Source organism: Meles meles, chromosome 5 (genome assembly GCF_922984935.1).
Source record: "Meles meles chromosome 5, mMelMel3.1 paternal haplotype, whole genome shotgun sequence".
NCBI lineage: Eukaryota > Metazoa > Chordata > Mammalia > Carnivora > Mustelidae > Meles > Meles meles.
Window position 1 is genome coordinate 146,773,409 of NC_060070.1, and position 17,639 is coordinate 146,791,047.

The 17,639-nt window shown below is 43.2% G+C and overlaps 1 protein-coding gene across 2 annotated transcripts in view; it reads left to right on the forward strand.

Annotated features, from left to right (window-relative positions):
- CDKAL1 (CDK5 regulatory subunit associated protein 1 like 1) overlaps positions 1-17,639 on the forward strand; it is a 628,557-nt gene that overhangs the window by 482,216 nt on the left and 128,702 nt on the right. The window lies entirely within an intron of this gene.

Genomic DNA, 17,639 nt, shown 5'->3' on the forward strand with positions numbered 1-17,639 from the left:
AACCATGTTTATTTCATAATTAAGGACTAAAATATCAAATATGAGCAGATAAGCATTCAAATGGATAAGATACACTGTGCTAGTTATGTTCTGATAGCTCATAATCGAAGATGAATGTCCTGAGGCTTTCTTTTTGCTATTCATAATAAAGTAGAAGTGGTCTGTAAGATTAGAAGTTATGGGAGCACTGGGTATGGTGCATAAATAATGAATTTTGGAACACTGGAAAAAAATTAAATTAAGAAAAAAAAAAAAAGAAGTTATGTGGGCAGGGGAAAGAAGCTTCCTTTGTTTGAATGTTAATGTGTGCCAGAAAGAAACATGGTCTGTGCTTTTCATGTACTTTGTCTCCTGTTATTCTTCTGACCCTACTTTTACGTATCTGTTTTTTTTTTTTTAATTTTACAGACAAACCAGCTGAGGCTTAAAGAAAAGTAAATTTGCCCAAGGCTTTATAACAATTAAGTGAAAATGCCCAAGATGTGGGCTCTTCTTTCTGACTCTTTGCTCCATGCTCTTATAAACCAGAAAATAAACATTTATCCCAGAAATTCAAAATAATTTTAGAACATTTTGACCAAAAAAGTACTGGTTTCCACAGTTTTATTTTTCTATTATAGTAGTGAGTTTTTATTTATAGGCCCTAGAAAGATTGTAAACACTTTAAAATGATTTTAAACTTAACAGAGAAGTTGTAGGAATAGCACATCTCCAGCATACCCTTTGCCAAACTTCAACATTTTGCTAAATTCGCTTTCTCCCAATAGTTGGCTAGATAGATACACAGACAGACTGGCTGACATTTTTCCCTCAACAGTTTCAGAGTGGATTACAGATATCATGCCCCTTTACTGCTTCGGATTCAGTGAGTGTTTCCTAAGAATGAGAATCTTCCCTAATCACAATATCATTTTCTAACTGAGGAAATTCAATGTGGGTACAAGACTTTAGCCTACAGCTTATACTCTAATCTTTCAAGAGTCCCAGCAACATCCTCCTGAGCTCTCATTTTCCAATCTAGGACTCAGTTCAGGATGGGATCTTAACTTAGTTTTCACATCTCTAGGTCTTCTTGAACCTAGACACTTCCTCAGCCTTTTTTTTTTTTTTTTTTAATCTTTCATGATATATTGACATTTTTTAAGAATACTGTCCAGGTATTTGATAGAATGTCCTTCAATCTGGGTTTCGTTTCTCTTATGATTAGATTCCTGTTTAACTAAATGAATGATGTTCTGTTCTCAGAATGTCACATCTGGAGGCGCCTGGGGTCCTTTCATCCCTATTGGTGCCGCTAACTTTGATCACTTGGTTAAGGTGTCGTCTGGTCTCTGCACTGTGTAGTTAGTTACCTATTTTGAGGATAAGAATTTTTAACCCCACGTATGTGATGGAATCATGGAAGAAGGAAAAGAGTAGGCCCTGAGACCTCAGAAATCTTAGTGGAGTTCACACTTTCCATCTTATAATGGACAGGCTTCCACAGTAACGTAGTCTGAAAGACTTTTCATTCCTTATTTTTCATTCATTTTAAATCTTGGAACTATGTCTAACAGTTTTAATGGTTAGACTACTCTCTTTTTTTTTAAGATTTTATTTATTTGACAGAGATCACAAGTGGGCAGAGAGGCAGGCAGAGAGAGAGGAGAAGGAAGCAGGCTCCCTGCTGAGCGGAGACCCTGATATGGGGCTCGATCCCAGGACCCTGAGATCATGAACTGAGCCGAAGGCAGAGGCTTTAACCCACTGAGCCACCCAGGCACCCCTAGACTATTCTCTTTTTAAAGTGAGATGCTTCAGGTTGAGGGTGCAGTGACATGGAGGGAAAAGTAAACTTGGAAAGGTAGAAATTAATTTCTTTGCAGTATCTGTATATTTACACAGCAGACAGTACATATAGAGTTTCCATCCTCAAAAACTGCACGGATCAAAACTTGGGTGAGTCAAGAGGAGCTAGAAAAATTCATGGATGAAGTATCTTTAATTTTTAGGAGGAATTCTTGGGCGATGAGTGAACTATTACTCCCGAAATGCTGTGATGGCAACTCAGCAGCGCTCTCTCTGAGTATTATTGAGTGTCAAAGACATTCTGTTGGAATCAGAAATACTTTCCATGTTTGGTATATCCCTTACGGCCTTTCCTCTCAACCTTTGTTATCTGGGAAATCACAGAGTATCCTCTCCAGCCAGTTTCGGGGTGCTTTGAACGTGTTTTGTTAGGGCAATCAAATGGAAAAAGGTAAAGGAAGAATTCGACAGGTAAATTCCAGTGGGTTCTTAATCAAGCACAAAAATGTGTGAATGATATTACTAGGGCCATACAGAGTTAATCCAAAGCAGTAACCTACGGCCCTTTTCCCGACTAACTTGATATTAATTCTTAACAGAGGGCCCCAGAGAACAGAACTCTTTATTCTTCTTACCCAGTTAACCCAGAATCTTTCAAATGCTATTAAAATGAAAATCAGTGTGTTCTCCAAAGTTTTACAAAGGTTACCCAAATGAATAATGTGTCAGGTACTTGAAATCCTATCCTAGTAAAGAACATAAAGACCACTGTGAAAAAATTTAATTTGATTTTATCTTCTATTAGCAGCCATAGTGGTGCAAGGGCAGATGGGAGGTGGGAAGCAGGTTCTCTGCAGCACTTCTCACCCCTGAACAGTGACCACAGCTGTCCCATTGACCGTCATGACCCAAAACATGGTGTTGGGGAATGGTTTAAGTTTCTTGATCACTTTGGCAATCAGAACTCCTGATATTTTATTAAAAGTTACGGTGAAAACTGCAGTTGGGATAACACGAATTAATTTACCTCACGTCAAATAAACTTCTACACCAAGGGGCTGGACTGAGTGCTGCAGCCCATATCAAGGTGACTTCTAGGTGGTTCCTTCGTCTCAAGCAACATATAATCCAGAAAGGAGGAGAAGGATGGCAAAAGGGCGATAATACAAGGCAGTATGTCTTGATGGCTATAATGATACAAAGGGCAGTTAAAACTCTCAGCCTTACTTACGAGTGAAATGATCAAAGTCACTGTCAGGAGAAAAGGAACTTTTAAGGTGAGGTACCACGAGTGAGGCACCAGGTATTTCTAGAAAATGATGAGACATTTAGTCCTTCTAGAATGCAAGGTTTGCCGTGAATAATGAGAAGGATCCTTTTGGGAAGTGTTTGGGGGCCCATCAAGGGGATTTTGACTCTGTAATCCCACACAACCTTGTTAGCCCTTGAGAATGTTCTTAGCTAATGATCTCAAGCTGAGGCATCAGAAGGCCATCACCTGTAGTCCACAGGCAACAGCCACTGTGTTTAAGCAGAGGGGTGGCCCGATTTCAGTAGTGTTGGAGGAAATGAAATTAGAAACCACATGTAGGGCGCATCAAAATGGAGGAAGGCTGCAGGCGGGAATGGAATGGCTGAGGAAATAGTGTTGCTGTGTGGTCAAAGAGGTTGGTGGTGGATCTAAGAACAGGTAGAAAGAAGGAACAAGAGAGGCTTTGAAGGAAGAATCCCTCTGACCTGTGAACTGGACGATGCTGGTGGTTTGTCCCTTGGGCAGTCCACGCAGTCTTGGTGCTTTACAAATATTGATGCCTTTCATCCTCACAGTAAGCCTGGGGAATGACTGTTCATATCCTCCATTTTACATTTGAGGAAACTGAGGCACGGAGAATAAAAGGAACTTGTTCAGAGTGCACAGTTCGTGGTGGAGTTGGGATTTTAAACCCAGCAATTCTGGTTCTGTCCTCTGCTTCCTAACCACTTTGTGCAGAAGAAATTACAGTGGCCAGGGAGAAGGAGAAACAGGGCCTAAAGTAAAGCTCTAAGAGACTTGATTAAAATACAGAATCCTTGATTTTCTGTTTTAAATACAGAATGTTAGAGCCAAAATCTTATTCATCCTAAGGCAAAATGCATTAACCAGCCAGGCTGCTTTAAAGATGTAGGAATCTGCTCCCTGAGGCTTGGTGAGGGAAAGCAATGGCCCAGTGCGTCCTCCATGCTGAGGGCAAAATGGGGCAGGGAGGGGGCCATAGGCCACTGGTATGTTCTGGCTGTCTACGGGGTATCCGTCCGTGCTAAGGGTCAAGCTCTGGCATTGTCTCTCATCTCTAACCTGCTCCCTTCGCCTCTCCACTAATTGCCATGTTGTCTTTCACCCCAAGACCAGCTTCAAGTGAGATCCAGAGTGTAAGCTCTCCCTTGCTGTGCCCAAATTTCTTTCCCACTTTGACCTTTTGTTAATCTCTGTTGAAAACAGGAGAAACACAGAATGAAAATTTTGAGGAAACTTAGAAGCTAAAAGCTGTCATAGTCCCTCATCTTCAATTCTTAACTAATTTGTTAGATCTAGATGCCATGGTCCAAAAAAATATGTATTTTTCAGGAAGCAGAACACTGATGAGCCAAGCACTGATTAGGATGGTTTCCTGTGGCCTACTGACTCTCTTGCTAATTATCTCTTGGTGTTCTTTAATGTGACCCTGTCTGTCTGCTTGGCCTTCAGTAGGTCTTGTGGAGTCTTCCTTCTCGGCATATAGGCCTCACAAAGCAAAACAGTATAAACTGCACAAAATTATGGGCAAATTATGTGCCTGGTACTCTACCAAAGACCAAGCGAGTGATGCCAAGCATCATTGGAAAGAGAATGAGGTGGGGGAAGCAGTTTTTATTGAAACTCTTGTAAGGGAGATGGACGACATGTGGGTTATAACTGAAACTTCGAGAAACCCCCTAAAATGGAGCTTCAGACCCCAAAGGATGTGCTCGTGTAACTGCCTTTTAAAGAGGGAGAGCCGGGCTCACTTCTGTTCTTCCCATTTGTCAGGTGTGGTGAGCAAGCAAGGACACCTGTCCCTGTGTCCCTGTCCTCTACTCCTTCCCTGTAGTGCTCAGCCGGTCCTATGAGAGTATCGAGTATTTAAAGCACTTTGGCTTCCATGGTCACCAGGCGACTAGTTTGTAAGAGACCTTCACCCATCCCTAGTTCTAGGCCAATGGTTCTTGACATTTTGGGAGAATCTGATTATATGTAATGCTTGTTGCCATGCACACACTAGGCACACACACATAGATATGCACTCTTCCCCCCAAGAAGCAGATTTGTCCAAAAATGTTAATATACTTTTGGAGTGCACTTATAAAACCATCCGTGGGCTCTCAGAGCACTGTGCAGACTGATTTCTGTCACCTGACTGGCTTGCTCCTGTCTCTTTTTATTCCCTGTCCACCACCGCTGAACAGCCACCATCGGACGTCTCTCCGATGGAGACACCAACAGTGAGTGCTTGTTGAGTGAACGACGAAGTGTAGGCTGACCATGTAATTGCTCATAAGGCTGGATAAAGACACGAACTTAAAGAAATAGGTTCATTCATGAGAACAACGTACTTGACCATCTGGCCAGTAAACACTGGTCATGTAAAACCTTCCGGAGAAAGTCAGCTCAGAAACAAAGACGGTCGCTTCAGAATCTGGGACAGAAGCAGAGACAGGGCACGCTGAGATTAGTCCAGTGTGGCCTGACACTGGAAGAACACTCCCAGAAGCAGGTTGTAAGTGGCACTTAAGTATAGCTGAACCAAGGCAAATGCTCTGCAGGTCAAATAATTGTCCGGACTATTCGTTGTCATTGTGTTATTATTTTGGGTTTTGCCGGCTTGAAAGGTCTACCAGAATATAATCACCATTTTTTTTTTTCATTTTAAATTCATTCCTAGTCACCCAGATTTTTTTTTTCTTTTTCTTTTTTCTTTTAACTTTTTTAATTAACATGTAACATATTATTTATTAGGTCTATGAATCATCAGTCTTACACAATTCACAGCGCCCCCATAGCACATACCCTCTCTAGTGTCCATCCCCCAGCCACCCTCCCCCTACCCCCAACCCCAGCAACCTTCAGTTTGTTTCCTGAGATTAAGAGTCTCTTATGGTTTGTCTCTGTCTCTGATTTCGTCTTGTTTCATTTTTCCCTCCCTTCCCCTGTGATCCTCTATCTTGTTTCTCAAATTCCTCATATCAGAGATCATATGATAATTGTCTTTCTCTGATTGACTTATTTCGCTTAGCGTAATACCCTCTTGTTCCATCCACATCGTTACAAACGGCAAGATTTCACTTTTGATGACTGCATAGTGTTCCATTGTGTATATATATCACATCTTCTTTATCCATTCATCTATCGATGGACATCTTTGCTCTTTCCGTAGTTTGGCTGTTGTGGACATTGCTGCTATAAACATTCGGGTGCACGTGCCCCTTCGGATCACTACATTTGTATCTTTAGGATAAATACCCAGTAATGCAATTGCTAGGTCATAGGGTAGCTCTATTTTCAACTTTTTGAGCAATCTTCATGCTGTTTTCCAGAGTGGCTGCACCAGCTTGCATTCCCACCAACAGTGTAGGAGGGTTCCCCTTTCTCTGCATCCTTACCAACACCTGTCATTTCCTGACTTGTTAATTTTAGCCATTCTGACTGGTGTGAGGTGGTATCTCACTGTGGTTTTGATTTGTATTTCCCTGATGCTGAGTGTTGTTGAGCACATTTTCACGTCTGTTGGCCTTTTGGATGTTGTCTTTGCAGAAATGTCTGTTCATGTCTTCTGCCCATTTCTTGATTGGATTATTTGTCTTTGGGGGTTGAGTTTGATAAGTTCTTTATGGATTTTGGATACTAGCCCTCTATCTGATATGTCATTTATGAATATCTTCTCCCATTGTGTCGATTGATTTTAGTTTTGTTGACTGTTTCCTTTGCTGTATAACCACCATTTATAATGGAAAAAGTATGGCCCAATTCCAAACCACCAAGTTAAAAACAAAGTTATAGGGCGCCATATGTTTAAAAGTTAAGAACTGCATTTAAATTTTAGTAATTGCTTTTATTAATACTTGGCTCCACAACACTGTTTCTGTCTTTGAATTGAAACTGTGTTACTAAGAGTCTTGCAAATCAGCATGATGGAAAGAGTGCTAAGTGACACCCCTGCCTTGTCACCTGTGGGCACGAACTGTCACCCCAGAGCTTTACAGTATTTCGTGTTTCTAGGAGGTAAAAGTGTAGCATTTACTTTTCTTGATTTTTTAAAATAGAAAACAAAAAAGATAAGCTGGCATTCTGAGCTTAGCAGGTGGTAATCTGAATATTCTGAAATCCCTGTGCCTTGAGGAGATTCTAGAGGGAATTAAAAACCACACAGGAGTTTCTTGGCCTGGGTTACTGTGCCCAAAGGCTTCTGAGGGTCTGGAAACCGAAGTTGTGTAGAACAGTCTAAGAGTCTATATGTATTTCCCCCCTGGGGAGGGACTCATTGGTTTTCATCAGATTCTTAAAGGGATCCTTATCCCACAAAAGGTTAAGAACCAATTATACGGCATTAATGTCTTCAGTTTAAGAAAACAAATGAAGGGATGTATGGCTCAGTCGGTAGAGCATGCCACTCTTGACCTCGGGGTCATGAGTTCGAACCCCAGGTTGGGTGTAGAGATTGCCTAAAAAAGGAAAGATTGAGAGAGAGAGAACTATTCACCAGAAAAACTAATGGGGGCGGGGGGAGAAAACAAAAATAGGGTATATGTGTCTGTATCTACAAAACATGTGTTAAAAAAACTAAATTCACCGGGGTAAATTTTATAGATCTTAATGGCTTTAGCCAACAGTTCATGAATGGGGCAGCATCCGATCCAGCAGACGGAAAGGCGCTCTGAGGAGCTGAACAAAACGAGAGACTCAGAGGCAGAAGGGAGTAGGAATGCAGGTTATGTGTATTGCAAGGTTACTCTCCTTCAGGGGATGGCGGGAATCTTACTGGGCAGATGACCGAACCGGTGCTGATCAAGTGATTCCTGATGGACTGGCTTCAGAGTACATTTCTGGCACCAGAACTGTAATTATATCTTGGTTTGGCAATGTAGGGCCTAGCCTAAACGACTCGATTTGGGGCCCATTGTCTTGTTTTTACTACCTGTTTAATTGTTAAAAATCATCAGTGGTTGGTACTCTTTTCATCTTGGCCCGGAATATTAACAGTTTAAAAAATGAACCAAAAATAAAATTTAAAAGTAAGCTTTTACTTTCGGTTACTGGATAAAATAAAATTTCATTACCTTAAAAACTGTGTTTCCAGGGCCAGGATTCTTCAGTAGGCCCCATGTCAAAGACTTGCCAAGCTTGATAGAAGGGACCCAAGAAACTGTACATAAGGACATGAAAACTTAATTGTCTCCCATATTTTTAAAATGCAGATTTAAAGGTTTTTGCCAAATGTATATAATCAGGAGGACTGCCTTTATGATTTTTTTCTCCCCCATTCACTCATCAGATATTTATTGAGTTCTCCTATGCACCTGACTCCTCAGTGTTGGGTAACATCGGCAAGGACTCTCTTTCCAGGAAGCATATATTCTAGCCAGGGAAGAAAACAGCAAACAAACAAAAATCAGCAAAATACCAGAGGTTATGTTGCAAATTCATAGATGAATATAATAGATAAAGACTGGGGAGACTTATTGTGTTGGTCAGCAGAAACCTCTCATAGAGGTGGTGTGTGAACTCTGATCAGAACCAGGAGCCAGCCGCGACTTTCACACAGAGACCTTCTGAACGGATGAGCATGGAGAAGCCAAAGGGAAGACATCATGGCTCAAGTCTTGTAGGGGAGGGAGGGACACCTGTAGGAAACGCAGGAAGGCACAATGAACGAAGGTCAGAGCAGGTCAGACTTTATAAGCCAGAGTGAGGTACGTGAATAAGAATAATAACAGAGTAAGCCATAAAGGCAATTCTAATTCTGGAAGATGAGATTGGAGGATGCTGGAGTTATTTTTTGCTTTTGAAAATTTGAAAACATATAGATACAACCAACTGAAATGGAGATGAACTGAAGCATTGGTTAGAAAACAACAATTTGATGATGTTTTCAGGTGTTGCTCTACAACATGTTGTTGTTCCTTGACTCTGTCGAGACACATCTGGTCATTTATGAAGAAAGTTTACGAGGCTCCCATCTTTGTAACAGTGGCTGAGTAGACATCTGTTAAATCTTCGCTTGCAATAAGATATTATTGAACTATTCCAGAGTTATGGTCACTGGAAGACTAACGAAGAAGCTTGCATGTTGATAATAGGAGCTGATGTTTATTGAGTGATTACATATGCAGACGCTGTGAAGCGTTTTGCTGACATTTGATCTGATCTTATGGCGGCCCTACAAAGGGCAGCATGGTAAGGCTGTAGGTTACACCTGACTCTAAGTGCCCAGTGGGTCCAAAGGGAAGGCCCAACTTTAACACCTTTTCGTAGCTAGAACACAGTTCTTTCTGTCTTTGAACATAGTCTTCAGAAAACACGGAATCTGTTGTATTTGAGGGAAATAAACAAAAAAGAGTTGTAAATGCCGCTTTCACAGGTGCCTTTTGCTGATAGAGACCCATCTTGTAGGTTATGGGATTATTTACTCTCACAGAGCCTCCAGAACCCAGGGATGCTGTGTGTGGCTGTCTGTCTCTGAAAGGTACATAAACAGAATACGTAAAAATAACTTCTAGTGTTATCCCAAACTTCTTCACATTTAATGTCGGTTGTTCTAACATTAGATCATCGCTTACTTTGAGCGATTTGAAATTTGAAATTTTACAATTTCAAAGAAATTGATTCTTTTGAAAGAGAAACTTATAAATTCCAGATGCATACTATGTGAACTAAGTGAATTAAGAGGTTTTTTGTTTTTTTAAAGAATACTGACAGTTTGTCCAAGAATAAGTTTGGCTTCAGGTTTGAAAAGAAAGTTCTAGATAGATGAAATTTCATTCTCTTCCAAATCCTTCTAAAACTGCAGTGCAGAGGCTTTCATTACACGTATTATTAACCCACAAGGCTAAAGGAAGCAGGAGAGGAAACAACAACATTGTGGTGGCAAGAAAATAGATGGACGGTCGACAGCTAGCCTCAGCCCCTAGGGAGCCCTAAACACCAGCCCAGCAGCACAGAAAAGCCAAACCTAAACCGAGAATCAGCCTAACGTATATGCCCTGGAATCCTTGCGCAGCCCAAGGATCGGCTGCACCGCTGGAAGGAGAACAAGGCAGGAAGGGAAGGGACTAAAATAAGGAAAATTGTTCAAAAACCATATACGAAGCAGTTACATTTCTCCATCACCTCCCCGGCTGAGGCTTCCAGGCGATAGCCTCTCCCCTTCCTGATGGAGGACCGGAGGCTTGTTCTCTGAAGGGGCAATGTGCCAGAGCACTTCAGAGAAAGAGGACCACCAGTAGGATGTGTATGTGTGCACGCACACACACACACACACGGGGGGGGGGGGAGGGAGAGAGGTGCGAGAAGTCCCAAGGCCTGCCGTCAGCAAGCTGGAAACCCAGGAGAGCCTACGGGTCATTCCCACATCCACAAGCCTGACCCCCAGGGGAGCCCACGGTGTAAGTGACAGCTAGAGCTAACAGCTCGAGGCCCATAAAGAGTCAGGGGTGCAGTTCGAGTCCAGAGGTCAGAAAAGACCTGTGCCCAGCCCAGTCCGTCCCTCAGGAGGACTTCTCCTTACTCAGCCTTTTTTCTGTGCAAGCCTTGAGCACATGAGATGAGTCTCACTCCCATTAGGGAGCACCATCTGCCTTACTCAGTCTACCAGTTTAAATATTAATTTCATCCAAAAACGTGCTCACAGATACACCTGTTTGGCCAAATGTCTGAGGACCCTCTGGTGGAATCAAATTGACACATAAAATTAACTCCAGGAATATAGAAGTTCCTTGGACAGGAAGCCACCAGGCACAGTGGAGGGCAAGGTACGGTCCGTGTGTACGAGATCACATGTCCTCCTTGTTCCTTCGTGCAGCTCGGATGCTGGCACTCAAGCACGCCTTTCCCTCCCAGCAAGGGTTTGGAAGAGTTTCTTCGGGAAACCTGACCAGTCCGACACTGGAAAGATGTTGGCATCAGACGTCCCAGAATTAAACAGTCCAGCCAGGTCCCTCCATAGCAAGGCTCATTCTGACAAGCCCAGCCTCCGGCTCAGAACCTTCAGTCAGTGTTTTAGTCCCTCCGTTCATCTCCAGGGGCGGCTGTAACAAAACACCACAGACTTGGTGGCTTGCACACCAGAATGTATTTCTCACCATTCTGGAGTCTGAAGATCCAAGATCAAGATGCTGGCAGGGTTGGTTTCTGGTGAGACCCTCCTTCCTGCCTTATGGATGGCCTCCTTTTCGCTGTATGCTATCATGGCCTTTCCTCTCCTGAGTGCATAGAGGGAGAGAACGGTCTTGGGTCTCTCTTCTTTTTCTAGTCCTATTACTGGATTTAAGGCCCCACTCTTATGACCTTATTACTCTAATTACCTCCTCCTCCTCCTTTTTTTTTTTTTTTTTAAGTTGGCTTTTACACTCATAATGTGGGGCTTGAACTCAACACCCTGAGATTGAATTGCATGCTCTACTGACTGAACCAGCCAGGCACCCACCCCACCCCACCCCCAGTTAATTACTTCCTCAAAGGCCCTATATGTCCCTTTGGGAGTTAGGGTTTCATCACAGGAATTTTGGGAGAGAAGCAGTTTAATCCGTAACTGTCCTTACCCCCCTCCCCTTTCTAAAAAATTATTGTTTGACTACTTGATTAGAGCAAGAGAGCACGAGCGGGGGCAAGAGCAGAGGGAGAGAGAATCTCAAGTAGACTGAGCACTGAGCACCGAGCCCAGCATGGGGCTTAGTCCCCCAACCCTGAGACCAGGACCTGAGCCGAAACCAAGAGTCAGGTGCCTAACTGACGGAGCTCCCCAGTCAGGGATCTGCAGATGTCTGAGCAAAGCCACCAACTCGTAAGAAGGACAGGACCAAAACAGAGGAGTAGGAAGGGGTGGGGGAGAAACAGGACTACTCAGAGAGAAGAAAAGTTTAGAAAAATACGTATCTTTGACATTTTCAGAGGAACGCAAAAAGGTATTCATGACACAAGGCCAGGACACGTAAAAAAAAAAAAATCAAAGAAGAACAGAAACAAGACTTAGAGACTAACAACCTGCTAGGAAAATTAAAGATTCAGAGGAGGTCATGAGACAGAGTTGAGGAAATCTCCAGGAAACAGAACAAAAGAAGTGAGGTAGAAAACAGTAGAGGAAGAAGGGGAAGCGAAGGACCAATGCCAGAGAGCCCAACACTCCAACAGTAGGAATTCCAGAAAGAGTGACCAGGGAAGGAAGAAGCTGTCAATGAACTAATTCAAGGGCATTTCCTATGACTGAGGGACATGACGGGCTGGACTGAAAGCGGTCACCCTAGATCCAGCATCATGGACAAGGAGAAATAAACACACGTCAAGACAAGAGAGCTACACCAGTCACATTCGAAGGACCAGGAATCAGAACGGCTTCAAATGTCTTAACAGCACACGATTGACAAATGAGTGATGCCTTCTCGATTCTGGGGGGAAAAAAGAAAAAGAAAAAAGTACTTTCCATCTTAGGATTTAATATCCTACCAAAGCATCAATCAGCACATTCCTGCTCAGGAAACCTCATCAGAACAGGAGAGGACAGTCAGAAGGAAGATGTAAGAGAAAGGAAACGGAACACAACGCAGAGAGAAGAACAGAGTCTCCAGGATGACTGTAAATGAGAGCCATTCCTCAGAGCTCTAGAGCAGCTGGACTAAGTCAAAGCAGGCTTCAAAGCGCTGGGAGAAACTTCTTCAAGAAAATGAAAAGGATAAACATTTAGTGGGAATTACATTCTTGAGTGATTTAGGTATGTGGAGGAAATTTTGAGGTTGAATTAGTGATATGCACATAGGCAAGCAAGTAGAAAATGAGTTTGTTTTTTTTTAACTCCCAGGAAAATAAAATATACAGGAAAGGACCTGTAATCATAGCTGTTAGAGAGCTGAATGGCATGTCTGTGACGTAGTTGTATTGGGAAGTAGAGGTGGGAACACGGGTGATGGGGTGGGCAGAGGAAGGGGAGGGCAGGGAAGGTATCTGCCATACGGGAAAGCCAGTGGAGAGTATCCAGTCCTAAAAAATTCAGAATCACCGTGGAGACACATCATTCAGCAATATGGTGACAAATACCAAAAGAATAAAAGAGCCGAAGGGGAGCGATTTCTAAGGAACCAGAGCGGGGGAAGGGAAGCTGGGAGCTGTTGAGCAGGTTGACCCTTTTAGAATATTTGCCCATGTCACTGATTCTGGAAAACAACTGAAAAAAATAAGCAAATGCCTATTCGGCCAGGGCGAGGGGGGTGACTGGTTAGGATTAACGGAATTACTGAAACCGAGCAACATAAACACCCAAAGGACCCCAAGACAAACACCCAGCCATGCTCTCCAACCCGGAGATGGGTTGTAGGTACACGTGAGTACGGAGAGCAAGGAAGACGCGGGCATTGAACGAGGACATAGAGCAATGTCCCCACAGTTAATAGGCTGATAGTGCCCCACGATGCTCTGAGATAAAACACGAAAGGAAGGCGTTTACGGTGCTTGGCTCCTGTGATGGAGAAAGCCAGCAGATCCAGGCGCCGGGTGAAGGAGGGGGGGTTTATTGCTACTCCAAATGCACGGAGCAGACATTCAGGAAATCTTTGAGTCCGTGAGTGCCTGTTGTTAAAATACAGTTGGGAGCCCTCGGAAAATAGAAAGGACTCTATAAATGTCCAAAAACTGTTTAAACTTTGGGATTGATGAAAGTTACTTTAAGCAGAACTCTGTAATCCTCATGGCCCTGTAGTTGATTGAGTTTTTTCCAAGGTACTGTTGTCCTTTTGCAGCGCAAACATGCGCACGTGCTAGACCTATAGGCCTTTCTTAAAAACAGCAGCAGGGCGTCTGGGTGGCTCAGTCAGTTAAGCAACTGCCTTCGCCTCAGGTCATGGTCTCAGGGTCCTGGGATCGAGCCCTCCATCGGGCTCTCTGCTCAGCAGCGAGTCTGCTTCTCCCTCCCCCAATCTCTCTTGCTTTCGCTCTCTCTCAAATAAATAAAATCTTAAAAAAAAAAAATGAAAATAAAAAACAACAACAAAAACCCCGTTAGGATCCTCTCCTACTGAAAAAGCAGAAAGCATAGGATATATGCAGTAGGTAGATGGTGGGCCCTTTCACTTCTTAGCTCTCCATCTCTGAAGAGTGGGGGAGACAGGGACTGGAGCGGGGTGGGGGCGGCGGGCGGGAGTGGTACCTGAGGCTGAGTGGACAGGCTTGTGCATACCCGGAGGGTGTGGTCAGGTGGTGGACATGCGGCTGCCTAAGGCTGGAGAGCCAGCTGGGCTGACCTGAGGGCACTGCTTTAACCCCTCCCTCCCCACCGCCCCCAGAGCCTTGGTGGTGGACAGAGCCCAAGCATCCCATTCTGCCTGTTTTCTCGTGACTTAAAACGGTCAGGCCAGTCATTTGGTACCCACATCATCTGGGCAGCTTTTCGCCGTTTGTGTGAGTGTAGAGGTTAATTTCATGAAAGCTCTTATACAACATGCATTATAAATAACAAGGGTCGTTCGGGGTGTTGGAATGGGCTCAAGGGAAACCTCATACTTCACGTTCCTGCTGCTTTGCCCTTGTTCTCATTTCCTAAGGCCTCAGCCAACATTCCAGCATCCACCCCCTCGCTTGCATACCTGTACCCTTCTTTCCTGTGGGCACGGCACCAGCCTCAGAAATGTTCACCCCCTAGCTATCTGTGCAGTAACCTTGCTCCATGGCATAGAAAAGAATCCCCTGATTTCTGAAGTGGTGTGAGGACAGAGAGGGGAGAAGATGGAACTGTATATTAAATTGTCTGCTGGTCATCACATACAGGCTTTGTGATCATAAAGGCCAAAGATGGAAAAAAAAGGAAAATGTGTATATTTAATATATGGAACAAAAATCAGTCCATTTTTGACACGGGACTGGAGGAGGAGACAGGTCAAAAAGCCAAGCCACCCCTGAAATGAATTTTAGACTCTTACCAGTGTGATGGGGCAGAGAGAGAGATCGGTGGTAGCATATCGCTGATAGAAATGATTTTTTTACAGTAGGTGCTAAATTAGATGTAGAAAGTAGGCAAGTCATCAGCCCTACGATGGCATGTCTGACCTGCCAGCTCCCAGTCGTGAAATCATAATCAAAACGAGTTGTGGGCTTATCTGGAGATGCCCAGAACAATTGTCAGGCTGCTCTTCCAATGGGGTGACGCCAGGGGTTATGTGGGGTCATGAAGAAGATGCATTGGTCTTGATCAGTTGTTAGAACTGGATAGCAGCTTATCTGTAGGTCAGAGAAATTTCGTTTCCTTCATTCTTTTTTCATCATTTCCCCCCTGGGTGCTCTGTGGATTAGCTTCTGGAAGCTGATATGAGGCTCAGCACATTAATAGAGTTCGTGCAGACCCGGATGGCCCAACTCTGTATTTCGTGATGTTGGACTCCCAGGCGCGTCCCTGGGGAATGTTAGTAAAGGCCCGTTACCACCTCCCCCCACATTAAAAGAAGAGAGACATTTGAGGATAATACAGAAGTGCAGAGACCTCCAGGGCACTCATTAGATAAACCCACCTTGTGTGTGTTGGAGACACCTGTAAAATATTACCCTCCCCGAGTCACACCTCTAATCAGGCTTCCTATTTTTGCTTTTTGTTTGACTGTACGGTTTGTCCCTACTTAAAATAGTTTACAGGTACCGGACTTTATTAAGCAGGTAGGAAAAAGTGAAATAAAACCATTTGTCCCCAGCCTCTCCCTAATTTCAGATAATTTATAACCTACTAAAACTTCGAAGAAAAAAAAATAGTGTAGTGAGGGGAAGCAAATTTGTTGCTGGATTGTGATGGTGGGAGGAGCTCCCAGAGTTTCAACATTGTAACTGCTAGTTCTTCTAAAGTATCCTTGTAAGAAAAGCGATCTTGTCATTTGTTAAAGGAATGTTTTGAATTTTAAAAATAACAGGGAAACCTTTTCATAGGCGGGTAATCTTTATGCCTGTGAATTGGTGTACCAATACTAAAATTATGTGAAAGAACATTTAACAGGAATTAGATTAAAACCTATTTGCTTTGCTTTGTCAAACTACTTAGATCCCTAGTAAGATTGGTTCCATCAGAATGCATGGCAAGGGGACCCAGACATTTGTATTATTTCAATCCACAGGCATTTCTACTGTGCAGCTGGGGTCAGACACCAGTGATTTCAAGCAAGGGTTTGCAAGCTATCTGTAAAGGGCCAGACAGTCCATATGCTTGGCATACACGTCGCATGGTTTCTGTCATAGCCCTTCTCCCGTGCCACCGAGCTCAGAAGTAGCCATAGACAATGCTTGACTGGTTGACCGTGTTCCCTAAAGGTTGGTGGGGATTTGAATTTCATATCATTTTCACATGTCACCAGTACTCTTGTTCCTTGAAGGTTTTCTTTTCCTTTCTTTTTTTTTTTTCCCAGCTACTTAAAATTGTTAAAACAAATCACAGACTATACAAAAATCAGTGGTCAGCTGAATTTTCCATCAGCTCTTGATTTGGACAGTGAAACATGGCTCCAGAGAGGCCAGGAAAAAAAGTAGTACTACAGTAATCCAGATAAGAAGTAAAGTTAGCTCTCTTTTGTGGTCAGTTCGAAGGTCAGAGTGAGGATAAGTGATACTGAGTTGGTATTTATAGCAGCCCCCGTTCTTGTGTGCTACCTTGAGCCCCAGAGTTCCCGTACAAAGGAACTTTGAATGAACCATTGTGTGGTAGGTAGTGCTTAGTACCCTTTGACTTTGTCTTTCTAAATTTACAGGGATTTGTTTTATGTTGAAAGGCTGTTTCTCTTCTGACTTCTTGTAATGGCTACTCATTTTAGCAACACCTCCCAGGGCAGAATAGTTCCGTCTCCTTCCTTTCTCCGGTGCTGGGTCATGCCTTTGTCGCCAAAGAATGACCTTCCCTTGCAAACAAACGTTCTCTTTAGAAAATAAGGTGAACTTGATATAAGAAGATATGGCTACTTAACACTTTATATTATCAGCTGAATTAATGCAGAGTTCCCTGTTTATACTTTCCTCCAGCATTGGTAGCCCAGTCAAGGACCTCCAGAACAAATGGTGTCCCTGTGCCTCTGGCACACCCATGATGAAAACAACACACTGATCACTGTACCTACAATTCCACTAAGGTTATTTTAGAAACCGTAAAGCCAGAAATCAGTGGTACGTTTCCACATTTGCCTGGTTGGGGTTTTTTGGAATACCAATAACAATAGGTGAGCAATCACTCACCCCTTTGCTAACATCCACTCTGAGAATTCTGTTTTTCATGTCCTCTGAGACATGCTTACACGATGTGCCCCTTTGGAATCTCCACAGATTCCAAACACGAAAGAACCTGAAACGTTCATTGACTTTGCTGTAACTGGAGGCAGAGAAGGAGATTCAAGAGTACGGTCCAAGTTGGCACCATTTTATGGTCATGTCCATTACCTTCCAGATCTTACTAGGACAGAAGAGGTAGAAAATGTGCATAGACTTAGAGCAACCAATTTTTCTTTTTTCTTTTTTTTTCCCCGATTTTTCTTTATTTTCCCTTCTCTCCTCACAGTACCATTTCTCACCAAACACAAAAATAGTATATGTATGCCTTCTGAAGGAAAAGCAGGTGACATTTTGAAGTTTGTCT